Source organism: Sceloporus occidentalis, unplaced genomic scaffold (assembly GCF_023333645.1).
Source record: "Sceloporus occidentalis isolate IW3139 unplaced genomic scaffold, rSceOcc1.0.p SCAF_188, whole genome shotgun sequence".
NCBI classification, from domain to species: domain Eukaryota; kingdom Metazoa; phylum Chordata; class Lepidosauria; order Squamata; family Phrynosomatidae; genus Sceloporus; species Sceloporus occidentalis.
Genome location: NW_028317168.1, coordinates 1636571 through 1660733, shown reverse-complemented (window position 1 = coordinate 1660733; position 24163 = coordinate 1636571). Strand labels below are relative to the sequence as shown.

General features: G+C 57.6%; 14 non-coding genes across 14 annotated transcripts; all 14 read left to right on the top strand.

Moving 5' to 3' along the window:
• Positions 1 to 974: 974 nt before the first annotated feature.
• LOC149278639 (U2 spliceosomal RNA) lies at positions 975 to 1165 on the top strand. The gene has a single exon (XR_016278694.1). It is a non-coding gene; the product is annotated as a U2 spliceosomal RNA (small nuclear RNA).
• A 1084-nt stretch (positions 1166 to 2249) lies between these two features.
• LOC149278638 (U2 spliceosomal RNA) lies at positions 2250 to 2440 on the top strand. Its single transcript, XR_016278693.1, has one exon. It is a non-coding gene; the product is annotated as a U2 spliceosomal RNA (small nuclear RNA).
• Positions 2441 to 3528: 1088 nt separating this feature from the next.
• On the top strand, positions 3529 to 3719 carry LOC149278637 (U2 spliceosomal RNA). Its single transcript, XR_016278692.1, has one exon. It is a non-coding gene; the product is annotated as a U2 spliceosomal RNA (small nuclear RNA).
• A 1079-nt stretch (positions 3720 to 4798) lies between these two features.
• On the top strand, positions 4799 to 4989 carry LOC149278636 (U2 spliceosomal RNA). Its single transcript, XR_016278690.1, has one exon. It is a non-coding gene; the product is annotated as a U2 spliceosomal RNA (small nuclear RNA).
• Positions 4990 to 6063: 1074 nt separating this feature from the next.
• Positions 6064 to 6254, top strand: LOC149278635 (U2 spliceosomal RNA). Its single transcript, XR_016278689.1, has one exon. It is a non-coding gene; the product is annotated as a U2 spliceosomal RNA (small nuclear RNA).
• A 1080-nt stretch (positions 6255 to 7334) lies between these two features.
• LOC149278634 (U2 spliceosomal RNA) lies at positions 7335 to 7525 on the top strand. Its single transcript, XR_016278688.1, has one exon. It is a non-coding gene; the product is annotated as a U2 spliceosomal RNA (small nuclear RNA).
• Positions 7526 to 8543: 1018 nt separating this feature from the next.
• Positions 8544 to 8734, top strand: LOC149278633 (U2 spliceosomal RNA). Its single transcript, XR_016278687.1, has one exon. It is a non-coding gene; the product is annotated as a U2 spliceosomal RNA (small nuclear RNA).
• A 1078-nt stretch (positions 8735 to 9812) lies between these two features.
• LOC149278632 (U2 spliceosomal RNA) lies at positions 9813 to 10003 on the top strand. Its single transcript, XR_016278686.1, has one exon. It is a non-coding gene; the product is annotated as a U2 spliceosomal RNA (small nuclear RNA).
• Positions 10004 to 11722: 1719 nt separating this feature from the next.
• On the top strand, positions 11723 to 11911 carry LOC149278631 (U2 spliceosomal RNA). Its single transcript, XR_016278709.1, has one exon. It is a non-coding gene; the product is annotated as a U2 spliceosomal RNA (small nuclear RNA).
• A 1074-nt stretch (positions 11912 to 12985) lies between these two features.
• LOC149278630 (U2 spliceosomal RNA) lies at positions 12986 to 13176 on the top strand. Its single transcript, XR_016278685.1, has one exon. It is a non-coding gene; the product is annotated as a U2 spliceosomal RNA (small nuclear RNA).
• Positions 13177 to 14194: 1018 nt separating this feature from the next.
• LOC149278629 (U2 spliceosomal RNA) lies at positions 14195 to 14385 on the top strand. The gene has a single exon (XR_016278684.1). It is a non-coding gene; the product is annotated as a U2 spliceosomal RNA (small nuclear RNA).
• Positions 14386 to 15516: 1131 nt separating this feature from the next.
• On the top strand, positions 15517 to 15707 carry LOC149278628 (U2 spliceosomal RNA). Its single transcript, XR_016278683.1, has one exon. It is a non-coding gene; the product is annotated as a U2 spliceosomal RNA (small nuclear RNA).
• Positions 15708 to 16725: 1018 nt separating this feature from the next.
• On the top strand, positions 16726 to 16916 carry LOC149278627 (U2 spliceosomal RNA). The gene has a single exon (XR_016278682.1). It is a non-coding gene; the product is annotated as a U2 spliceosomal RNA (small nuclear RNA).
• Positions 16917 to 17934: 1018 nt separating this feature from the next.
• On the top strand, positions 17935 to 18125 carry LOC149278626 (U2 spliceosomal RNA). The gene has a single exon (XR_016278680.1). It is a non-coding gene; the product is annotated as a U2 spliceosomal RNA (small nuclear RNA).
• The last annotated feature ends 6038 nt before the right edge of the window (positions 18126 to 24163 follow it).

Sequence of the window (24163 nt, the reverse complement as noted above, 5' to 3'; positions counted from 1 at the left end):
GGTCGGCCGGTGGGTCGGTTGCTTCCTTCCTTCCTTTCTTTCCTCCCAGCTCGTCGCTGTTGCAGGCCAGTGAGTGCGTGCGTGCGTGCGTGCGTGCCTCTTGGTCGCGACACGTCACGTCACTGAAGCGTGCTGCGGTAATGTCCGTCGGAACGTAATGTAACTGTGTGTGTGTGTGTGTGTGTGTGTGTGTGTGTGTGTGTGTGTGTGTGTGTGTGTGTGTGTGTGTGTGTGTGTGTGTGTGTGTGTGTGTGTGTGTGTGGCCTTGGTCATGAAGGCCCATGCCGGTTGAGGGTGCATTGAAGGATTAAAGCGCTAGTGTGTTTGGTTGCTTGAAGGTTAGCGTGGCCAGCTGACGGTTGTGCTGCAGCGGCTGCAGCTGCTGCCTGGCTCCTGTGGTTCTTTTGCATGCCTTGGTTTGTGTCTCCCTCTGATGGTGGCTGACGAGGGCGAGGACGAGAGAGAGTGAGCGAGTGTTTGTCCCAGCAGCAGCAGTAGCGGTTAAGAGGATTAGATGAGATGAGAGGAGATGAGATTAGAGTAAGGACTGCTACGTCTGTCAGGTGCTTAGCAGCCGATCTCGTTGAGCGGGAGGCGGAGGTGCGAACTGCCCCCCCCCCCCCTGGGGGCGGAGCCATGCAAATGTTTCAGGCCGCGCCGCCACGATCCCGGCGGGCCTCGTCGAGACAGAGGGCGGGCGGGCGGGCAGGCAGGAGACGGAGAGAGGGGAGAGTGTGCGAGCCGGTGGTGCTCGGCTTGGACGCAGGGGTGGTGCGGGCGGTCCTTTCCAGCCGTGGCTGCCGGCGCAGGGCTGCAGTCCGGCGCGGGGATCCGCAGAGGGAGTGCCCTGGGGGTTGGTGGGTGGCGGGCGTGCAGCGGGCGGAAGGGAGGCCCGGGGCCCGCGTGGCAGCTCGCTGCGACTGTGCGGAGCCTGGGTGGCGGGCCCGAGCCGGGCCCGCCGCCCTCTTCGGGTTATCGCTTCTCGGCCTTTTGGCTAAGATCAAGTGTAGTATCTGTTCTTATCAGTTTAATATCTGATACGTCCCCTATCTGGGGACCATATATTAAATGGATTTTTAGAACAGGGAGATGGAAGAAGAGCTTGCTCTGTCCACTCCACGCATTGACCTGGTATTGCAGTACCTCCAGGACCGGTGCACCTCTCTTATCAGTGACCAAAAGCAGAACCCAACCCAACCCAGCAAAGCAAAGCAAATCCGAGCGGAGCAACGATCCGAGGAAGGGCCGAGCGACCCGGGGAGCAGCGGCAGCAGTCCAGGGTCGGTCGGCCGGTGGGTCGGTTGCTTCCTTCCTTCCTTTCTTTCCTCCCAGCTCGTCGCTGTTGCAGGCCAGTGAGTGCGTGCGTGCGTGCGTGCGTGCCTCTTGGTCGCGACACGTCACGTCACTGAAGCGTGCTGCGGTAATGTCCGTCGGAACGTAATGTAACTGTGTGTGTGTGTGTGTGTGTGTGTGTGTGTGTGTGTGTGTGTGTGTGTGTGTGTGTGTGTGTGTGTGTGTGTGTGTGTGTGTGTGTGTGGCCTTGGTCATGAAGGCCCATGCCGGTTGAGGGTGCATTGAAGGATTAAAGCGCTAGTGTGTTTGGTTGCTTGAAGGTTAGCGTGGCCAGCTGACGGTTGTGCTGCAGCGGCTGCAGCTGCTGCCTGGCTCCTGTGGTTCTTTTGCATGCCTTGGTTTGTGTCTCCCTCTGATGGTGGCTGACGAGGGCGAGGACGAGAGAGAGTGAGCGAGTGTTTGTCCCAGCAGCAGCAGTAGCGGTTAAGAGGATTAGATGAGATGAGAGGAGATGAGATTAGAGTAAGGACTGCTACGTCTGTCAGGTGCTTAGCAGCCGATCTCGTTGAGCGGGAGGCGGAGGTGCGAACTGCCCCCCCCCCCCCTGGGGGCGGAGCCATGCAAATGTTTCAGGCCGCGCCGCCACGATCCCGGCGGGCCTCGTCGAGACAGAGGGCGGGCGGGCGGGCAGGCAGGAGACGGAGAGAGGGGAGAGTGTGCGAGCCGGTGGTGCTCGGCTTGGACGCAGGGGTGGTGCGGGCGGTCCTTTCCAGCCGTGGCTGCCGGCGCAGGGCTGCAGTCCGGCGCGGGGATCCGCAGAGGGAGTGCCCTGGGGGTTGGTGGGTGGCGGGCGTGCAGCGGGCGGAAGGGAGGCCCGGGGCCCGCGTGGCAGCTCGCTGCGACTGTGCGGAGCCTGGGTGGCGGGCCCGAGCCGGGCCCGCCGCCCTCTTCGGGTTATCGCTTCTCGGCCTTTTGGCTAAGATCAAGTGTAGTATCTGTTCTTATCAGTTTAATATCTGATACGTCCCCTATCTGGGGACCATATATTAAATGGATTTTTAGAACAGGGAGATGGAAGAAGAGCTTGCTCTGTCCACTCCACGCATTGACCTGGTATTGCAGTACCTCCAGGACCGGTGCACCTCTCTTATCAGTGACCAAAAGCAGAACCCAACCCAACCCAGCAAAGCAAAGCAAATCCGAGCGGAGCAACGATCCGAGGAAGGGCCGAGCGACCCGGGGAGCAGCGGCAGCAGTCCAGGGTCGGTCGGCCGGTGGGTCGGTTGCTTCCTTCCTTCCTTTCTTTCCTCCCAGCTCGTCGCTGTTGCAGGCCAGTGAGTGCGTGCGTGCGTGCGTGCGTGCCTCTTGGTCGCGACACGTCACGTCACTGAAGCGTGCTGCGGTAATGTCCGTCGGAACGTAATGTAACTGTGTGTGTGTGTGTGTGTGTGTGTGTGTGTGTGTGTGTGTGTGTGTGTGTGTGTGTGTGTGTGTGTGTGTGTGTGTGTGTGTGTGTGTGTGTGGCCTTGGTCATGAAGGCCCATGCCGGTTGAGGGTGCATTGAAGGATTAAAGCGCTAGTGTGTTTGGTTGCTTGAAGGTTAGCGTGGCCAGCTGACGGTTGTGCTGCAGCGGCTGCAGCTGCTGCCTGGCTCCTGTGGTTCTTTTGCATGCCTTGGTTTGTGTCTCCCTCTGATGGTGGCTGACGAGGGCGAGGACGAGAGAGAGTGAGCGAGTGTTTGTCCCAGCAGCAGCAGTAGCGGTTAAGAGGATTAGATGAGATGAGAGGAGATGAGATTAGAGTAAGGACTGCTACGTCTGTCAGGTGCTTAGCAGCCGATCTCGTTGAGCGGGAGGCGGAGGTGCGAACTGCCCCCCCCCCCCCTGGGGGCGGAGCCATGCAAATGTTTCAGGCCGCGCCGCCACGATCCCGGCGGGCCTCGTCGAGACAGAGGGCGGGCGGGCGGGCAGGCAGGAGACGGAGAGAGGGGAGAGTGTGCGAGCCGGTGGTGCTCGGCTTGGACGCAGGGGTGGTGCGGGCGGTCCTTTCCAGCCGTGGCTGCCGGCGCAGGGCTGCAGTCCGGCGCGGGGATCCGCAGAGGGAGTGCCCTGGGGGTTGGTGGGTGGCGGGCGTGCAGCGGGCGGAAGGGAGGCCCGGGGCCCGCGTGGCAGCTCGCTGCGACTGTGCGGAGCCTGGGTGGCGGGCCCGAGCCGGGCCCGCCGCCCTCTTCGGGTTATCGCTTCTCGGCCTTTTGGCTAAGATCAAGTGTAGTATCTGTTCTTATCAGTTTAATATCTGATACGTCCCCTATCTGGGGACCATATATTAAATGGATTTTTAGAACAGGGAGATGGAAGAAGAGCTTGCTCTGTCCACTCCACGCATTGACCTGGTATTGCAGTACCTCCAGGACCGGTGCACCTCTCTTATCAGTGACCAAAAGCAGAACCCAACCCAACCCAGCAAAGCAAAGCAAATCCGAGCGGAGCAACGATCCGAGGAAGGGCCGAGCGACCCGGGGAGCAGCGGCAGCAGTCCAGGGTCGGTCGGCCGGTGGGTCGGTTGCTTCCTTCCTTCCTTTCTTTCCTCCCAGCTCGTCGCTGTTGCAGGCCAGTGAGTGCGTGCGTGCGTGCGTGCGTGCCTCTTGGTCGCGACACGTCACGTCACTGAAGCGTGCTGCGGTAATGTCCGTCGGAACGTAATGTAACTGTGTGTGTGTGTGTGTGTGTGTGTGTGTGTGTGTGTGTGTGTGTGTGTGTGTGTGTGTGTGTGTGTGTGTGTGTGTGTGTGTGTGGCCTTGGTCATGAAGGCCCATGCCGGTTGAGGGTGCATTGAAGGATTAAAGCGCTAGTGTGTTTGGTTGCTTGAAGGTTAGCGTGGCCAGCTGACGGTTGTGCTGCAGCGGCTGCAGCTGCTGCCTGGCTCCTGTGGTTCTTTTGCATGCCTTGGTTTGTGTCTCCCTCTGATGGTGGCTGACGAGGGCGAGGACGAGAGAGAGTGAGCGAGTGTTTGTCCCAGCAGCAGCAGTAGCGGTTAAGAGGATTAGATGAGATGAGAGGAGATGAGATTAGAGTAAGGACTGCTACGTCTGTCAGGTGCTTAGCAGCCGATCTCGTTGAGCGGGAGGCGGAGGTGCGAACTGCCCCCCCCCCCCTGGGGGCGGAGCCATGCAAATGTTTCAGGCCGCGCCGCCACGATCCCGGCGGGCCTCGTCGAGACAGAGGGCGGGCGGGCGGGCAGGCAGGAGACGGAGAGAGGGGAGAGTGTGCGAGCCGGTGGTGCTCGGCTTGGACGCAGGGGTGGTGCGGGCGGTCCTTTCCAGCCGTGGCTGCCGGCGCAGGGCTGCAGTCCGGCGCGGGGATCCGCAGAGGGAGTGCCCTGGGGGTTGGTGGGTGGCGGGCGTGCAGCGGGCGGAAGGGAGGCCCGGGGCCCGCGTGGCAGCTCGCTGCGACTGTGCGGAGCCTGGGTGGCGGGCCCGAGCCGGGCCCGCCGCCCTCTTCGGGTTATCGCTTCTCGGCCTTTTGGCTAAGATCAAGTGTAGTATCTGTTCTTATCAGTTTAATATCTGATACGTCCCCTATCTGGGGACCATATATTAAATGGATTTTTAGAACAGGGAGATGGAAGAAGAGCTTGCTCTGTCCACTCCACGCATTGACCTGGTATTGCAGTACCTCCAGGACCGGTGCACCTCTCTTATCAGTGACCAAAAGCAGAACCCAACCCAACCCAGCAAAGCAAAGCAAATCCGAGCGGAGCAACGATCCGAGGAAGGGCCGAGCGACCCGGGGAGCAGCGGCAGCAGTCCAGGGTCGGTCGGCCGGTGGGTCGGTTGCTTCCTTCCTTCCTTTCTTTCCTCCCAGCTCGTCGCTGTTGCAGGCCAGTGAGTGCGTGCGTGCGTGCGTGCGTGCCTCTTGGTCGCGACACGTCACGTCACTGAAGCGTGCTGCGGTAATGTCCGTCGGAACGTAATGTAACTGTGTGTGTGTGTGTGTGTGTGTGTGTGTGTGTGTGTGTGTGTGTGTGTGTGTGTGTGTGTGTGTGTGTGTGTGTGTGTGGCCTTGGTCATGAAGGCCCATGCCGGTTGAGGGTGCATTGAAGGATTAAAGCGCTAGTGTGTTTGGTTGCTTGAAGGTTAGCGTGGCCAGCTGACGGTTGTGCTGCAGCGGCTGCAGCTGCTGCCTGGCTCCTGTGGTTCTTTTGCATGCCTTGGTTTGTGTCTCCCTCTGATGGTGGCTGACGAGGGCGAGGACGAGAGAGAGTGAGCGAGTGTTTGTCCCAGCAGCAGCAGTAGCGGTTAAGAGGATTAGATGAGATGAGAGGAGATGAGATTAGAGTAAGGACTGCTACGTCTGTCAGGTGCTTAGCAGCCGATCTCGTTGAGCGGGAGGCGGAGGTGCGAACTGCCCCCCCCCCCCCTGGGGGCGGAGCCATGCAAATGTTTCAGGCCGCGCCGCCACGATCCCGGCGGGCCTCGTCGAGACAGAGGGCGGGCGGGCGGGCAGGCAGGAGACGGAGAGAGGGGAGAGTGTGCGAGCCGGTGGTGCTCGGCTTGGACGCAGGGGTGGTGCGGGCGGTCCTTTCCAGCCGTGGCTGCCGGCGCAGGGCTGCAGTCCGGCGCGGGGATCCGCAGAGGGAGTGCCCTGGGGGTTGGTGGGTGGCGGGCGTGCAGCGGGCGGAAGGGAGGCCCGGGGCCCGCGTGGCAGCTCGCTGCGACTGTGCGGAGCCTGGGTGGCGGGCCCGAGCCGGGCCCGCCGCCCTCTTCGGGTTATCGCTTCTCGGCCTTTTGGCTAAGATCAAGTGTAGTATCTGTTCTTATCAGTTTAATATCTGATACGTCCCCTATCTGGGGACCATATATTAAATGGATTTTTAGAACAGGGAGATGGAAGAAGAGCTTGCTCTGTCCACTCCACGCATTGACCTGGTATTGCAGTACCTCCAGGACCGGTGCACCTCTCTTATCAGTGACCAAAAGCAGAACCCAACCCAACCCAGCAAAGCAAAGCAAATCCGAGCGGAGCAACGATCCGAGGAAGGGCCGAGCGACCCGGGGAGCAGCGGCAGCAGTCCAGGGTCGGTCGGCCGGTGGGTCGGTTGCTTCCTTCCTTCCTTTCTTTCCTCCCAGCTCGTCGCTGTTGCAGGCCAGTGAGTGCGTGCGTGCGTGCGTGCGTGCCTCTTGGTCGCGACACGTCACGTCACTGAAGCGTGCTGCGGTAATGTCCGTCGGAACGTAATGTAACTGTGTGTGTGTGTGTGTGTGTGTGTGTGTGTGTGTGTGTGTGTGTGTGTGTGTGTGTGTGTGTGTGTGTGTGTGTGTGTGTGTGTGGCCTTGGTCATGAAGGCCCATGCCGGTTGAGGGTGCATTGAAGGATTAAAGCGCTAGTGTGTTTGGTTGCTTGAAGGTTAGCGTGGCCAGCTGACGGTTGTGCTGCAGCGGCTGCAGCTGCTGCCTGGCTCCTGTGGTTCTTTTGCATGCCTTGGTTTGTGTCTCCCTCTGATGGTGGCTGACGAGGGCGAGGACGAGAGAGAGTGAGCGAGTGTTTGTCCCAGCAGCAGCAGTAGCGGTTAAGAGGATTAGATGAGATGAGAGGAGATGAGATTAGAGTAAGGACTGCTACGTCTGTCAGGTGCTTAGCAGCCGATCTCGTTGAGCGGGAGGCGGAGGTGCGAACTGCCCCCCCCCCCCCTGGGGGCGGAGCCATGCAAATGTTTCAGGCCGCGCCGCCACGATCCCGGCGGGCCTCGTCGAGACAGAGGGCGGGCGGGCGGGCAGGCAGGAGACGGAGAGAGGGGAGAGTGTGCGAGCCGGTGGTGCTCGGCTTGGACGCAGGGGTGGTGCGGGCGGTCCTTTCCAGCCGTGGCTGCCGGCGCAGGGCTGCAGTCCGGCGCGGGGATCCGCAGAGGGAGTGCCCTGGGGGTTGGTGGGTGGCGGGCGTGCAGCGGGCGGAAGGGAGGCCCGGGGCCCGCGTGGCAGCTCGCTGCGACTGTGCGGAGCCTGGGTGGCGGGCCCGAGCCGGGCCCGCCGCCCTCTTCGGGTTATCGCTTCTCGGCCTTTTGGCTAAGATCAAGTGTAGTATCTGTTCTTATCAGTTTAATATCTGATACGTCCCCTATCTGGGGACCATATATTAAATGGATTTTTAGAACAGGGAGATGGAAGAAGAGCTTGCTCTGTCCACTCCACGCATTGACCTGGTATTGCAGTACCTCCAGGACCGGTGCACCTCTCTTATCAGTGACCAAAAGCAGAACCCAACCCAACCCAGCAAAGCAAAGCAAATCCGAGCGGAGCAACGATCCGAGGAAGGGCCGAGCGACCCGGGGAGCAGCGGCAGCAGTCCAGGGTCGGTCGGCCGGTGGGTCGGTTGCTTCCTTCCTTCCTTTCTTTCCTCCCAGCTCGTCGCTGTTGCAGGCCAGTGAGTGCGTGCGTGCCTCTTGGTCGCGACACGTCACGTCACTGAAGCGTGCTGCGGTAATGTCCGTCGGAACGTAATGTAACTGTGTGTGTGTGTGTGTGTGTGTGTGTGTGTGTGTGGCCTTGGTCATGAAGGCCCATGCCGGTTGAGGGTGCATTGAAGGATTAAAGCGCTAGTGTGTTTGGTTGCTTGAAGGTTAGCGTGGCCAGCTGACGGTTGTGCTGCAGCGGCTGCAGCTGCTGCCTGGCTCCTGTGGTTCTTTTGCATGCCTTGGTTTGTGTCTCCCTCTGATGGTGGCTGACGAGGGCGAGGACGAGAGAGAGTGAGCGAGTGTTTGTCCCAGCAGCAGCAGTAGCGGTTAAGAGGATTAGATGAGATGAGAGGAGATGAGATTAGAGTAAGGACTGCTACGTCTGTCAGGTGCTTAGCAGCCGATCTCGTTGAGCGGGAGGCGGAGGTGCGAACTGCCCCCCCCCCCCCTGGGGGCGGAGCCATGCAAATGTTTCAGGCCGCGCCGCCACGATCCCGGCGGGCCTCGTCGAGACAGAGGGCGGGCGGGCGGGCAGGCAGGAGACGGAGAGAGGGGAGAGTGTGCGAGCCGGTGGTGCTCGGCTTGGACGCAGGGGTGGTGCGGGCGGTCCTTTCCAGCCGTGGCTGCCGGCGCAGGGCTGCAGTCCGGCGCGGGGATCCGCAGAGGGAGTGCCCTGGGGGTTGGTGGGTGGCGGGCGTGCAGCGGGCGGAAGGGAGGCCCGGGGCCCGCGTGGCAGCTCGCTGCGACTGTGCGGAGCCTGGGTGGCGGGCCCGAGCCGGGCCCGCCGCCCTCTTCGGGTTATCGCTTCTCGGCCTTTTGGCTAAGATCAAGTGTAGTATCTGTTCTTATCAGTTTAATATCTGATACGTCCCCTATCTGGGGACCATATATTAAATGGATTTTTAGAACAGGGAGATGGAAGAAGAGCTTGCTCTGTCCACTCCACGCATTGACCTGGTATTGCAGTACCTCCAGGACCGGTGCACCTCTCTTATCAGTGACCAAAAGCAGAACCCAACCCAACCCAGCAAAGCAAAGCAAATCCGAGCGGAGCAACGATCCGAGGAAGGGCCGAGCGACCCGGGGAGCAGCGGCAGCAGTCCAGGGTCGGTCGGCCGGTGGGTCGGTTGCTTCCTTCCTTCCTTTCTTTCCTCCCAGCTCGTCGCTGTTGCAGGCCAGTGAGTGCGTGCGTGCGTGCGTGCGTGCCTCTTGGTCGCGACACGTCACGTCACTGAAGCGTGCTGCGGTAATGTCCGTCGGAACGTAATGTAACTGTGTGTGTGTGTGTGTGTGTGTGTGTGTGTGTGTGTGTGTGTGTGTGTGTGTGTGTGTGTGTGTGTGTGTGTGTGTGTGTGTGGCCTTGGTCATGAAGGCCCATGCCGGTTGAGGGTGCATTGAAGGATTAAAGCGCTAGTGTGTTTGGTTGCTTGAAGGTTAGCGTGGCCAGCTGACGGTTGTGCTGCAGCGGCTGCAGCTGCTGCCTGGCTCCTGTGGTTCTTTTGCATGCCTTGGTTTGTGTCTCCCTCTGATGGTGGCTGACGAGGGCGAGGACGAGAGAGAGTGAGCGAGTGTTTGTCCCAGCAGCAGCAGTAGCGGTTAAGAGGATTAGATGAGATGAGAGGAGATGAGATTAGAGTAAGGACTGCTACGTCTGTCAGGTGCTTAGCAGCCGATCTCGTTGAGCGGGAGGCGGAGGTGCGAACTGCCCCCCCCCCCCCTGGGGGCGGAGCCATGCAAATGTTTCAGGCCGCGCCGCCACGATCCCGGCGGGCCTCGTCGAGACAGAGGGCGGGCGGGCGGGCAGGCAGGAGACGGAGAGAGGGGAGAGTGTGCGAGCCGGTGGTGCTCGGCTTGGACGCAGGGGTGGTGCGGGCGGTCCTTTCCAGCCGTGGCTGCCGGCGCAGGGCTGCAGTCCGGCGCGGGGATCCGCAGAGGGAGTGCCCTGGGGGTTGGTGGGTGGCGGGCGTGCAGCGGGCGGAAGGGAGGCCCGGGGCCCGCGTGGCAGCTCGCTGCGACTGTGCGGAGCCTGGGTGGCGGGCCCGAGCCGGGCCCGCCGCCCTCTTCGGGTTATCGCTTCTCGGCCTTTTGGCTAAGATCAAGTGTAGTATCTGTTCTTATCAGTTTAATATCTGATACGTCCCCTATCTGGGGACCATATATTAAATGGATTTTTAGAACAGGGAGATGGAAGAAGAGCTTGCTCTGTCCACTCCACGCATTGACCTGGTATTGCAGTACCTCCAGGACCGGTGCACCTCTCTTATCAGTGACCAAAAGCAGAACCCAACCCAACCCAGCAAAGCAAAGCAAATCCGAGCGGAGCAACGATCCGAGGAAGGGCCGAGCGACCCGGGGAGCAGCGGCAGCAGTCCAGGGTCGGTCGGCCGGTGGGTCGGTTGCTTCCTTCCTTCCTTTCTTTCCTCCCAGCTCGTCGCTGTTGCAGGCCAGTGAGTGCGTGCGTGCGTGCGTGCGTGCCTCTTGGTCGCGACACGTCACGTCACTGAAGCGTGCTGCGGTAATGTCCGTCGGAACGTAATGTAACTGTGTGTGTGTGTGTGTGTGTGTGTGTGTGTGTGTGTGTGTGTGTGTGTGTGTGTGTGTGTGTGTGTGTGTGTGTGTGTGTGTGTGTGTGGCCTTGGTCATGAAGGCCCATGCCGGTTGAGGGTGCATTGAAGGATTAAAGCGCTAGTGTGTTTGGTTGCTTGAAGGTTAGCGTGGCCAGCTGACGGTTGTGCTGCAGCGGCTGCAGCTGCTGCCTGGCTCCTGTGGTTCTTTTGCATGCCTTGGTTTGTGTCTCCCTCTGATGGTGGCTGACGAGGGCGAGGACGAGAGAGAGTGAGCGAGTGTTTGTCCCAGCAGCAGCAGTAGCGGTTAAGAGGATTAGATGAGATGAGAGGAGATGAGATTAGAGTAAGGACTGCTACGTCTGTCAGGTGCTTAGCAGCCGATCTCGTTGAGCGGGAGGCGGAGGTGCGAACTGCCCCCCCCCCCCCTGGGGGCGGAGCCATGCAAATGTTTCAGGCCGCGCCGCCACGATCCCGGCGGGCCTCGTCGAGACAGAGGGCGGGCGGGCGGGCAGGCAGGAGACGGAGAGAGGGGAGAGTGTGCGAGCCGGTGGTGCTCGGCTTGGACGCAGGGGTGGTGCGGGCGGTCCTTTCCAGCCGTGGCTGCCGGCGCAGGGCTGCAGTCCGGCGCGGGGATCCGCAGAGGGAGTGCCCTGGGGGTTGGTGGGTGGCGGGCGTGCAGCGGGCGGAAGGGAGGCCCGGGGCCCGCGTGGCAGCTCGCTGCGACTGTGCGGAGCCTGGGTGGCGGGCCCGAGCCGGGCCCGCCGCCCTCTTCGGGTTATCGCTTCTCGGCCTTTTGGCTAAGATCAAGTGTAGTTCCCTTCGGACAGGGGGGGGACTATGCTGATCCTCTGGCCTTAGGGTTCGGGAAAGCATGAAGCCCGAGGTGATTAAATTGCCCTGACGCAAGTCGGAGTTACCGTGTGCAGACTTGCACGCCGCTGCACACGGTAAATGCACATTTTTTGCACCGGCGGATCTTCACACTCCCTCCATCGCACCATCAGGGCATGGAGTGGAATTTATTTTTGAACCTGGCTGGGTCAGTCATGGCCCGCCCCTAAATTATTTATTTATTTATCACAATGTGTTTAAGCACGTGTGCCCATTAATTTCGATTGGATTTTCACGGTCACCAAACCTTTAAGCGAGGCCACGTTCACGATTTGGTTTTTGGATTTGGCACTTTTGTTTTCGGACACTATCTTTCGGTAGTGAAGCCAAGGGGGCTACTTCCCGATGGGAGTGCCCCATGGCGATGGGGTCTCACCCTTCGGGGAGAGTCCTAAGATCCGACCCTCCCATGGGGGGGGGGAGGAATTTGTCTGGGTTCCCCTTGTGGGGACCCAGTTTCGTATATGGCTTCCGCTGCCTCTTAGGAGCACGGAAAGCAGCACCCAAAGGAGCACGCACCTCGGGCTTCAAATAAAAAAAAAAAAAAAAAAAAAAAATCTGTTCTTATCAGTTTAATATCTGATACGTCCCCTATCTGGGGACCATATATTAAATGGATTTTTAGAACAGGGAGATGGAAGAAGAGCTTGCTCTGTCCACTCCACGCATTGACCTGGTATTGCAGTACCTCCAGGACCGGTGCACCTCTCTTATCAGTGACCAAAAGCAGAACCCAACCCAACCCAGCAAAGCAAAGCAAATCCGAGCGGAGCAACGATCCGAGGAAGGGCCGAGCGACCCGGGGAGCAGCGGCAGCAGTCCAGGGTCGGTCGGCCGGTGGGTCGGTTGCTTCCTTCCTTCCTTTCTTTCCTCCCAGCTCGTCGCTGTTGCAGGCCAGTGAGTGCGTGCGTGCGTGCGTGCGTGCCTCTTGGTCGCGACACGTCACGTCACTGAAGCGTGCTGCGGTAATGTCCGTCGGAACGTAATGTAACTGTGTGTGTGTGTGTGTGTGTGTGTGTGTGTGTGTGTGTGTGTGTGTGTGTGTGTGTGTGTGTGTGTGTGTGTGTGTGTGGCCTTGGTCATGAAGGCCCATGCCGGTTGAGGGTGCATTGAAGGATTAAAGCGCTAGTGTGTTTGGTTGCTTGAAGGTTAGCGTGGCCAGCTGACGGTTGTGCTGCAGCGGCTGCAGCTGCTGCCTGGCTCCTGTGGTTCTTTTGCATGCCTTGGTTTGTGTCTCCCTCTGATGGTGGCTGACGAGGGCGAGGACGAGAGAGAGTGAGCGAGTGTTTGTCCCAGCAGCAGCAGTAGCGGTTAAGAGGATTAGATGAGATGAGAGGAGATGAGATTAGAGTAAGGACTGCTACGTCTGTCAGGTGCTTAGCAGCCGATCTCGTTGAGCGGGAGGCGGAGGTGCGAACTGCCCCCCCCCCCCCTGGGGGCGGAGCCATGCAAATGTTTCAGGCCGCGCCGCCACGATCCCGGCGGGCCTCGTCGAGACAGAGGGCGGGCGGGCGGGCAGGCAGGAGACGGAGAGAGGGGAGAGTGTGCGAGCCGGTGGTGCTCGGCTTGGACGCAGGGGTGGTGCGGGCGGTCCTTTCCAGCCGTGGCTGCCGGCGCAGGGCTGCAGTCCGGCGCGGGGATCCGCAGAGGGAGTGCCCTGGGGGTTGGTGGGTGGCGGGCGTGCAGCGGGCGGAAGGGAGGCCCGGGGCCCGCGTGGCAGCTCGCTGCGACTGTGCGGAGCCTGGGTGGCGGGCCCGAGCCGGGCCCGCCGCCCTCTTCGGGTTATCGCTTCTCGGCCTTTTGGCTAAGATCAAGTGTAGTATCTGTTCTTATCAGTTTAATATCTGATACGTCCCCTATCTGGGGACCATATATTAAATGGATTTTTAGAACAGGGAGATGGAAGAAGAGCTTGCTCTGTCCACTCCACGCATTGACCTGGTATTGCAGTACCTCCAGGACCGGTGCACCTCTCTTATCAGTGACCAAAAGCAGAACCCAACCCAACCCAGCAAAGCAAAGCAAATCCGAGCGGAGCAACGATCCGAGGAAGGGCCGAGCGACCCGGGGAGCAGCGGCAGCAGTCCAGGGTCGGTCGGCCGGTGGGTCGGTTGCTTCCTTCCTTCCTTTCTTTCCTCCCAGCTCGTCGCTGTTGCAGGCCAGTGAGTGCGTGCGTGCCTCTTGGTCGCGACACGTCACGTCACTGAAGCGTGCTGCGGTAATGTCCGTCGGAACGTAATGTAACTGTGTGTGTGTGTGTGTGTGTGTGTGTGTGTGTGTGGCCTTGGTCATGAAGGCCCATGCCGGTTGAGGGTGCATTGAAGGATTAAAGCGCTAGTGTGTTTGGTTGCTTGAAGGTTAGCGTGGCCAGCTGACGGTTGTGCTGCAGCGGCTGCAGCTGCTGCCTGGCTCCTGTGGTTCTTTTGCATGCCTTGGTTTGTGTCTCCCTCTGATGGTGGCTGACGAGGGCGAGGACGAGAGAGAGTGAGCGAGTGTTTGTCCCAGCAGCAGCAGTAGCGGTTAAGAGGATTAGATGAGATGAGAGGAGATGAGATTAGAGTAAGGACTGCTACGTCTGTCAGGTGCTTAGCAGCCGATCTCGTTGAGCGGGAGGCGGAGGTGCGAACTGCCCCCCCCCCCCCTGGGGGCGGAGCCATGCAAATGTTTCAGGCCGCGCCGCCACGATCCCGGCGGGCCTCGTCGAGACAGAGGGCGGGCGGGCGGGCAGGCAGGAGACGGAGAGAGGGGAGAGTGTGCGAGCCGGTGGTGCTCGGCTTGGACGCAGGGGTGGTGCGGGCGGTCCTTTCCAGCCGTGGCTGCCGGCGCAGGGCTGCAGTCCGGCGCGGGGATCCGCAGAGGGAGTGCCCTGGGGGTTGGTGGGTGGCGGGCGTGCAGCGGGCGGAAGGGAGGCCCGGGGCCCGCGTGGCAGCTCGCTGCGACTGTGCGGAGCCTGGGTGGCGGGCCCGAGCCGGGCCCGCCGCCCTCTTCGGGTTATCGCTTCTCGGCCTTTTGGCTAAGATCAAGTGTAGTATCTGTTCTTATCAGTTTAATATCTGATACGTCCCCTATCTGGGGACCATATATTAAATGGATTTTTAGAACAGGGAGATGGAAGAAGAGCTTGCTCTGTCCACTCCACGCATTGACCTGGTATTGCAGTACCTCCAGGACCGGTGCACCTCTCTTATCAGTGACCAAAAGCAGAACCCGACACAGCACAGCACAGCACAGCACAGCACAGCACAGCACAGCACAGCACAGCACAGCACAGCACAGCACAGCACAGCACAGCACAGCAAAACCGAGCAGAGCAGCGATCCGAGGAAGGGCCGAGCGACCCGGGGAGCAGCGGCAGCAGTCCAGGGTCGGTCGGCCGGTGGGTCGGTTGCTTCCTTCCTTCCTTTCTTTCCTCCCAGCTCGTCGCTGTTGCAGGCCAGTGAGTGCGTGCGTGCGTGCGTGCGTGCCTCTTGGTCGCGACACGTCACGTCACTGAAGCGTGCTGCGGTAATGTCCGTCGGAACGTAATGTAACTGTGTGTGTGTGTGTGTGTGTGTGTGTGTGTGTGTGTGTGTGTGTGTGTGTGTGTGTGTGTGTGTGTGTGTGGCCTTGGTCATGAAGGCCCATGCCGGTTGAGGGTGCATTGAAGGATTAAAGCGCTAGTGTGTTTGGTTGCTTGAAGGTTAGCGTGGCCAGCTGACGGTTGTGCTGCAGCGGCTGCAGCTGCTGCCTGGCTCCTGTGGTTCTTTTGCATGCCTTGGTTTGTGTCTCCCTCTGATGGTGGCTGACGAGGGCGAGGACGAGAGAGAGTGAGCGAGTGTTTGTCCCAGCAGCAGCAGTAGCGGTTAAGAGGATTAGATGAGATGAGAGGAGATGAGATTAGAGTAAGGACTGCTACGTCTGTCAGGTGCTTAGCAGCCGATCTCGTTGAGCGGGAGGCGGAGGTGCGAACTGCCCCCCCCCCCCCTGGGGGCGGAGCCATGCAAATGTTTCAGGCCGCGCCGCCACGATCCCGGCGGGCCTCGTCGAGACAGAGGGCGGGCGGGCGGGCAGGCAGGAGACGGAGAGAGGGGAGAGTGTGCGAGCCGGTGGTGCTCGGCTTGGACGCAGGGGTGGTGCGGGCGGTCCTTTCCAGCCGTGGCTGCCGGCGCAGGGCTGCAGTCCGGCGCGGGGATCCGCAGAGGGAGTGCCCTGGGGGTTGGTGGGTGGCGGGCGTGCAGCGGGCGGAAGGGAGGCCCGGGGCCCGCGTGGCAGCTCGCTGCGACTGTGCGGAGCCTGGGTGGCGGGCCCGAGCCGGGCCCGCCGCCCTCTTCGGGTTATCGCTTCTCGGCCTTTTGGCTAAGATCAAGTGTAGTATCTGTTCTTATCAGTTTAATATCTGATACGTCCCCTATCTGGGGACCATATATTAAATGGATTTTTAGAACAGGGAGATGGAAGAAGAGCTTGCTCTGTCCACTCCACGCATTGACCTGGTATTGCAGTACCTCCAGGACCGGTGCACCTCTCTTATCAGTGACCAAAAGCAGAACCCAACCCAACCCAGCAAAGCAAAGCAAATCCGAGCGGAGCAACGATCCGAGGAAGGGCCGAGCGACCCGGGGAGCAGCGGCAGCAGTCCAGGGTCGGTCGGCCGGTGGGTCGGTTGCTTCCTTCCTTCCTTTCTTTCCTCCCAGCTCGTCGCTGTTGCAGGCCAGTGAGTGCGTGCGTGCCTCTTGGTCGCGACACGTCACGTCACTGAAGCGTGCTGCGGTAATGTCCGTCGGAACGTAATGTAACTGTGTGTGTGTGTGTGTGTGTGTGTGTGTGTGTGTGGCCTTGGTCATGAAGGCCCATGCCGGTTGAGGGTGCATTGAAGGATTAAAGCGCTAGTGTGTTTGGTTGCTTGAAGGTTAGCGTGGCCAGCTGACGGTTGTGCTGCAGCGGCTGCAGCTGCTGCCTGGCTCCTGTGGTTCTTTTGCATGCCTTGGTTTGTGTCTCCCTCTGATGGTGGCTGACGAGGGCGAGGACGAGAGAGAGTGAGCGAGTGTTTGTCCCAGCAGCAGCAGTAGCGGTTAAGAGGATTAGATGAGATGAGAGGAGATGAGATTAGAGTAAGGACTGCTACGTCTGTCAGGTGCTTAGCAGCCGATCTCGTTGAGCGGGAGGCGGAGGTGCGAACTGCCCCCCCCCCCCCTGGGGGCGGAGCCATGCAAATGTTTCAGGCCGCGCCGCCACGATCCCGGCGGGCCTCGTCGAGACAGAGGGCGGGCGGGCGGGCAGGCAGGAGACGGAGAGAGGGGAGAGTGTGCGAGCCGGTGGTGCTCGGCTTGGACGCAGGGGTGGTGCGGGCGGTCCTTTCCAGCCGTGGCTGCCGGCGCAGGGCTGCAGTCCGGCGCGGGGATCCGCAGAGGGAGTGCCCTGGGGGTTGGTGGGTGGCGGGCGTGCAGCGGGCGGAAGGGAGGCCCGGGGCCCGCGTGGCAGCTCGCTGCGACTGTGCGGAGCCTGGGTGGCGGGCCCGAGCCGGGCCCGCCGCCCTCTTCGGGTTATCGCTTCTCGGCCTTTTGGCTAAGATCAAGTGTAGTATCTGTTCTTATCAGTTTAATATCTGATACGTCCCCTATCTGGGGACCATATATTAAATGGATTTTTAGAACAGGGAGATGGAAGAAGAGCTTGCTCTGTCCACTCCACGCATTGACCTGGTATTGCAGTACCTCCAGGACCGGTGCACCTCTCTTATCAGTGACCAAAAGCAGAACCCAACCCAACCCAGCAAAGCAAAGCAAATCCGAGCGGAGCAACGATCCGAGGAAGGGCCGAGCGACCCGGGGAGCAGCGGCAGCAGTCCAGGGTCGGTCGGCCGGTGGGTCGGTTGCTTCCTTCCTTCCTTTCTTTCCTCCCAGCTCGTCGCTGTTGCAGGCCAGTGAGTGCGTGCGTGCCTCTTGGTCGCGACACGTCACGTCACTGAAGTGTGCTGCGGTAATGTCCGTCGGAACGTAATGTAACTGTGTGTGTGTGTGTGTGTGTGTGTGTGTGTGTGTGGCCTTGGTCATGAAGGCCCATGCCGGTTGAGGGTGCATTGAAGGATTAAAGCGCTAGTGTGTTTGGTTGCTTGAAGGTTAGCGTGGCCAGCTGACGGTTGTGCTGCAGCGGCTGCAGCTGCTGCCTGGCTCCTGTGGTTCTTTTGCATGCCTTGGTTTGTGTCTCCCTCTGATGGTGGCTGACGAGGGCGAGGACGAGAGAGAGTGAGCGAGTGTTTGTCCCAGCAGCAGCAGTAGCGGTTAAGAGGATTAGATGAGATGAGAGGAGATGAGATTAGAGTAAGGACTGCTACGTCTGTCAGGTGCTTAGCAGCCGATCTCGTTGAGCGGGAGGCGGAGGTGCGAACTGCCCCCCCCCCCCCTGGGGGCGGAGCCATGCAAATGTTTCAGGCCGCGCCGCCACGATCCCGGCGGGCCTCGTCGAGACAGAGGGCGGGCGGGCGGGCAGGCAGGAGACGGAGAGAGGGGAGAGTGTGCGAGCCGGTGGTGCTCGGCTTGGACGCAGGGGTGGTGCGGGCGGTCCTTTCCAGCCGTGGCTGCCGGCGCAGGGCTGCAGTCCGGCGCGGGGATCCGCAGAGGGAGTGCCCTGGGGGTTGGTGGGTGGCGGGCGTGCAGCGGGCGGAAGGGAGGCCCGGGGCCCGCGTGGCAGCTCGCTGCGACTGTGCGGAGCCTGGGTGGCGGGCCCGAGCCGGGCCCGCCGCCCTCTTCGGGTTATCGCTTCTCGGCCTTTTGGCTAAGATCAAGTGTAGTATCTGTTCTTATCAGTTTAATATCTGATACGTCCCCTATCTGGGGACCATATATTAAATGGATTTTTAGAACAGGGAGATGGAAGAAGAGCTTGCTCTGTCCACTCCACGCATTGACCTGGTATTGCAGTACCTCCAGGACCGGTGCACCTCTCTTATCAGTGACCAAAAGCAGAACCCAACCCAACCCAGCAAAGCAAAGCAAATCCGAGCGGAGCAACGATCCGAGGAAGGGCCGAGCGACCCGGGGAGCAGCGGCAGCAGTCCAGGGTCGGTCGGCCGGTGGGTCGGTTGCTTCCTTCCTTCCTTTCTTTCCTCCCAGCTCGTCGCTGTTGCAGGCCAGTGAGTGCGTGCGTGCCTCTTGGTCGCGACACGTCACGTCACTGAAGTGTGCTGCGGTAATGTCCGTCGGAACGTAATGTAACTGTGTGTGTGTGTGTGTGTGTGTGTGTGTGTGTGTGGCCTTGGTCATGAAGGCCCATGCCGGTTGAGGGTGCATTGAAGGATTAAAGCGCTAGTGTGTTTGGTTGCTTGAAGGTTAGCGTGGCCAGCTGACGGTTGTGCTGCAGCGGCTGCAGCTGCTGCCTGGCTCCTGTGGTTCTTTTGCATGCCTTGGTTTGTGTCTCCCTCTGATGGTGGCTGACGAGGGCGAGGACGAGAGAGAGTGAGCGAGTGTTTGTCCCAGCAGCAGCAGTAGCGGTTAAGAGGATTAGATGAGATGAGAGGAGATGAGATTAGAGTAAGGACTGCTACGTCTGTCAGGTGCTTAGCAGCCGATCTCGTTGAGCGGGAGGCGGAGGTGCGAACTGCCCCCCCCCCCCCTGGGGGCGGAGCCATGCAAATGTTTCAGGCCGCGCCGCCACGATCCCGGCGGGCCTCGTCGAGACAGAGGGCGGGCGGGCGGGCAGGCAGGAGACGGAGAGAGGGGAGAGTGTGCGAGCCGGTGGTGCTCGGCTTGGACGCAGGGGTGGTGCGGGCGGTCCTTTCCAGCCGTGGCTGCCGGCGCAGGGCTGCAGTCCGGCGCGGGGATCCGCAGAGGGAGTGCCCTGGGGGTTGGTGGGTGGCGGGCGTGCAGCGGGCGGAAGGGAGGCCCGGGGCCCGCGTGGCAGCTCGCTGCGACTGTGCGGAGCCTGGGTGGCGGGCCCGAGCCGGGCCCGCCGCCCTCTTCGGGTTATCGCTTCTCGGCCTTTTGGCTAAGATCAAGTGTACTTGTACAGGAGATCTTAGCCAGAGGTCCTAGTGTCAGCGGAGTACGGCCCTCGGCCTCCCGGCATCGGCCCCTTCATTGGGGTCTTAAGCCGGGTGCTGCTATAGGGGGTCCCGTCAGAGCTGGCACTGGGAACGTGGAGCGATCGGCGTGATGGCGATACCGAACTTTCCGAATACGGTGCGCATGTGTATTGAGGATGAAGAACGTCGGAGGAGGATTTCGCTGGAGGAAGTTCAGGTGAAAATCGTGGAAGGTCTGTTGCAGATGCCAAGAGGGGAGATTTTTTGCCTTCAGGATTTTGGGTTCCGTGGTTTCTTTGACATTACTTTCAAATCGGTGTGGGGAGCACGGAATTTGATGGAGCGGAGTCTTACCCATGCTGATCATGTTTTGTTACGTGGCATTGTTTTTCGTCCCTCGGTTGCGGTGCGGAAAGTATGTATTACGGTGCATATATACAATCCCTTTGTGCCAGATGATGCGATCTGTGCGTTTTTGAGCCAATATGCGTCCAAAGTGGAAGAACCGGAGTATATGCGGAATCCTTTTGGCGTGTATAATGGTAGGAGAAGGTTTTGGGTTACCTTAAAACCCGACGAGAAGGGATATGGAGGGATGATGCATCCACCGCAGAACTTCTCTATTGGGGGGAATCAGGGATATCTTTTTTATCCCAACTGTCCTACCTTTTGTCGGAAGTGTTTTAAGTTTGGGCACACTAGTGAGCACTGCGTCGAAGATCAGAAGGTTTGCCGTAATTGCAGGCAGAAGGGACATATGGCCTTTGAGTGTCCAAACCCCAGGAAATGTGATCTCTGTGGAGATGTGGGGCATGGGGCGTGGTCATGTCCCGTGTTGAGAGAGCAGCGGAAGAAAGCTGCGGAAAGGCAGGAGGAGGAGGAGAGGAGGATAGAGGCTGAGCGGTCTGCGCATGTGGATCGGTTGGTGGAGCAATTTTCTCTTGCATCTGGAGCGTCTGTCAAACCGCCGCCGGAAGATCGGCCTGCGGTTTCTGTGGCGTCGGAGCGAGTAATTGAAGATGTGGCTGTGAGTCCGGTACAAAGTGCCGTTGTGGATCCAGAGATGGAAATTACGCCTCAACAGGAAGATCTCCTGTTGGAGGTAATTAAGGATCCTCTGCTTATCGGTGCAGATCTGCCAGATATTGGTGGTTTGGAGCAGGAACCAGGGCAGGCGGGAGTCAGGTTTGTAGAAGACGTGATGATAGATGCAGGAGAGGGTTGTAGTGCTGAAAAAAGAGTTCGGGAGTGTGAGAGTGGGTCCTCACCGGATTCCCCCCGGTTAGATGTGTTATCAGAAAGCGAAGGAAGCTGTTCTCCGCTCTCTGTATGTTCTGAAGATCCAGGAGGTGTTTTCAGCCGAAGAGTGGCAGATCCTATGAGGAGTTATTCCGAGGTTGTGGAGGAGACTTTGACTAAAAAGTTTCGATCGGGGACATGAGGGGTGTAGTATGAAGAGTGCTGATGAGTATTAAATTATGAGGTCTCTTTGTATTGCATCCCTCAATGTAAGAAGCATTAAGGGTGCTGCACGGCGTGTAGTGGTCTTTGAGGCTCTTAAGGGGCAAAGAGCAGATATTTTTTGTCTGCAAGAATGTAATTTGGCAGGACCATTGCAGAGTCAGCCTTGGACTTTGGGTCCTTCTGTTTTTTCGTTTGGGGTTAGGCGGAATTGTGGGGTGGCGGTGTTGTTTCGTAGTTTTGATTTTCAGGTGGTTAGGGTGGTGGAAATAGAATATGGGAGGGCGTTAGTGGTTTTCTTTAGATATGGGGGGGTTGGGTTCAAATTAATTAATGTGTATGCTCCTGTAGATAGGAAAGAAAGGATAACGCTATTGCAGCACGTGAAATTATGGTTACCAGGGAGAGAGTGTGTGTTTTTGGTGGGTGACTTTAATTGTGTGCTTAAGAATGAGGATAGAGTGGGTGGGAGGAAAGGTGCGAATTTGGATGGGTCTAGTAGGGAGTTGGGGCAGATGGTGGAAGATTTTGGATTGTTAGATTCAGTTATGTTACATAAATCGTCAGAGGAGTTTTTTTCTTTCTTTAGTGAGGATGGGAGTGTGTGTTCCAGGATTGATTTTATTTTCTTTTCTAAAAATATGAGTGGGAGGGAGATGATAGGTGTGCGTTTGCCTTTTACGGATCATGTTTGTGTGTTATGTACAGTGGAGTTTGTAGAGGAAGTTATAATGGGTCGTGGTCAATGGAAGTTGAATGTGTCTTTGATGGATGATGGATGGGTGGTGAAGTGTTTTGAAAGATTCTTCCTGGGGCTGCGGAGAAAGAAACGGTGTTTTATGTCAATCAGTAGGTGGTGGGAGTTTGTTAAGGTGCAAGTGCGGATGTTTTTTGTGAGAATAGGGAAAGTTAGAGCTAGGAATGAAAGGAAAGAATTGATGATGTGGCAGAAACGTTTGGAGTATTTGAGGAAATTGAGGGTGCTTGGGTTGGATGTGAAGAATGATTTGATTGAGGCAAGGCAGCAGGTGAGTCAGTATATGGAAAAGAAAGGTAAGAAGATAATGTTTCGAGCTAGGGTGAAAGTGTTAGAGGAAGATGAGAAGTGTACGAGGTTTTTTTTCAAGAAAGTATTTGGTGGTAAGAGTCTGATGGAGAGTGTGTTGAATAAGGATGGAGTAGCTGTGGAAGGAGTAGGGGTTTTGGATGTTGTATTAGAGTTCTATAGGGATTTGTATGTTGAGAAAACAAGAGATTGGAGGGTGGAAAGGGAGATTTTGGAGGGTGTGGAAGCGGTAGTGGATAGTGTGGATGCAGAGGATTTGGTGAAAGATGTGACGAAAGAGGAGCTAGAAAAGGTACTGAAAAGCATGGCTAAAGGTAAGACGCCAGGATGTGATGGGTTGCCTGTGGAATTTTATTGTAAGTTTTGGGATCTGATAGGGGATGATTTTACTGAAACTTGTGTGGAGGTTTTGCGTAAGAATGAGTTGATTGATTCTATGAAAGAGGGTGTGATTGTGCTGTTATTTAAGAAAGGAGATAAAAAAGATTTGAAGAATTGGAGGCCAATCACATTGTTGAATGTGGACTATAAGGTGTTAGCGAAAGTGTTGGCAAATCGGTTAAGGTTGATTGTGCATAATTTGGTTGGGGAAGAGCAAGTGTGTGCTGTGCCGGGTAGACAGATTGGGGATAGTTTGGTTGTGTTGCGTGATGTGTTGTGGTATTGCATGGATAGGAAGTTGGAAGTGGCGGTGGCAACTATTGATTTTGAGAAGGCGTATGATAGAGTAGCGCATGGATTTTTGTTTGGGGTTTTAGAGAGGTTGGGGATACCGGGGGGGATGTTGAAGTGGTTGAAAATGTTATATGAAGGAATTAGTAGTAGAGTAATGGTGAATGGTTGTTTGACTGAGAGTTTTGGTATAATGTCTGGGGTGAGACAAGGGTGTCCGTTGTCGCCGATTTTGTTTATATGCGTGATTGAACCTTTGTTAAGGATGATTAGGTGTGATAAGGTGGTGAGAGGTGTAGAAGTACCGGGAAGTGGGGGTAGGAGTTTGAAAGTGTTAGGTTATATGGACGATGTGACGGTAGTATGTAGAACGCAAGCTGGGTTAAGGAGGGTGAAGCTGTTAGTGGAGGGATTTTGTATGGGGAGTGGTTTCCGGGTGAATTGGGATAAATGTGCTTGTAAGGCTTTTGGTGAGTGGCGGGAGTTGGGGTTGTGTGGATGGCCTGTTAAGAGTGAAGCGATCGAGGTGTTGGGGGTGAAATTTGATAATAAGTTGAATGGATGTGATAGCTGGGAGAAGGTGGTTGGGAAAGTGAAACAGAAGATAGGGTTTTGGTCGTCTAGGACTTTGTCTTTTTCTGGAAGGGTGTTGATTGTGAAGGTGGTGATTGTTCCTTTGTTGTTGTACTTGAATGTGGTTTTTCCAGTAAGTGTGAGAGTAATTAGGAAATTGGTGAGAAGTTTATTTTTATTTTTTTGGAATTCTAGGATGGAGCGATTGAGAAGGCAGAAAGTGATGTTGAAGACGGAGAATGGGGGTATGGACATGCCAGATGTTGAGCGGTTTTTGTTGGTGCAATATATACGGGTGTGTGTGAAGGTGAGTAAGAAGGATTCAATGGTGGGTTGCATGTTGAGGTATGCTGCGGGTGGTTTGTTGAGGAAGTATGGTTTGTATGAACTTGATCGTAAGAAGCCTGTGTGTTTTAAGGTGCCTTGGTTTTATGAAAGGGTTGAGATTGGTATTAGAAGATATGAGTTGCAGAATGTGACTGTGTCTATGTGGGAAGAGAAGAGGTGTGTATTGAATATGATTAGGGATCGGGAGGAAGTAGTAGGTTTGGGTGGTTTGAATGAAGGTCAAAGTAAGCAGGTTTGGAAGATGTTGTCTGAGCGAGAATTGGTTAATAGACAGAGAGATGTGGGTTGGATGGCGGTGCATGGGTGTTTGCCAACTAGAGAGTTTCAGAGGGTTAGGAAGTTGTGTGTTTCTGAGTGTTGCCCCAGGGAGGGGTGTGGTAGAGTGGAGAATGTGATACATGTGTTCTGGAGTTGTGAGTATGCTGTACAAATTTGGGAAAGGATGGGGCGGTTGGTTAAAGAATTAGTGGGATTGGATGGGGTGGGTTTTGAGGCTGTGTTTTTTGGGTTATGTGATTTAGATAAGAGGAGGAGGAGGTTGTTCTGGATGCTGATAAGTTGTGTTAAGGAATCTTTGTGGGATGTGAGGAACTTGTTAGTCTTTAAAAAGGATATGGTGGAGGTGGATGGTTGTGTGAGGATGATTCGAGGACGGATGTATGTGTATTTTTTGAGGGATGTGAGAAGGTGGGGGGAGGAAGATGCCGAGGGTGTGTGGAAAACAAAGAAATGGAAAGACTGGGATAGGGTTTGAGGGGGGTTGGGGGTTTGGATGGTTTGTGGACGTTGGGGGTAGTCTTGAGGAGCGTTTTGTATATATGTATTAAAAATTGTATTAAAAAA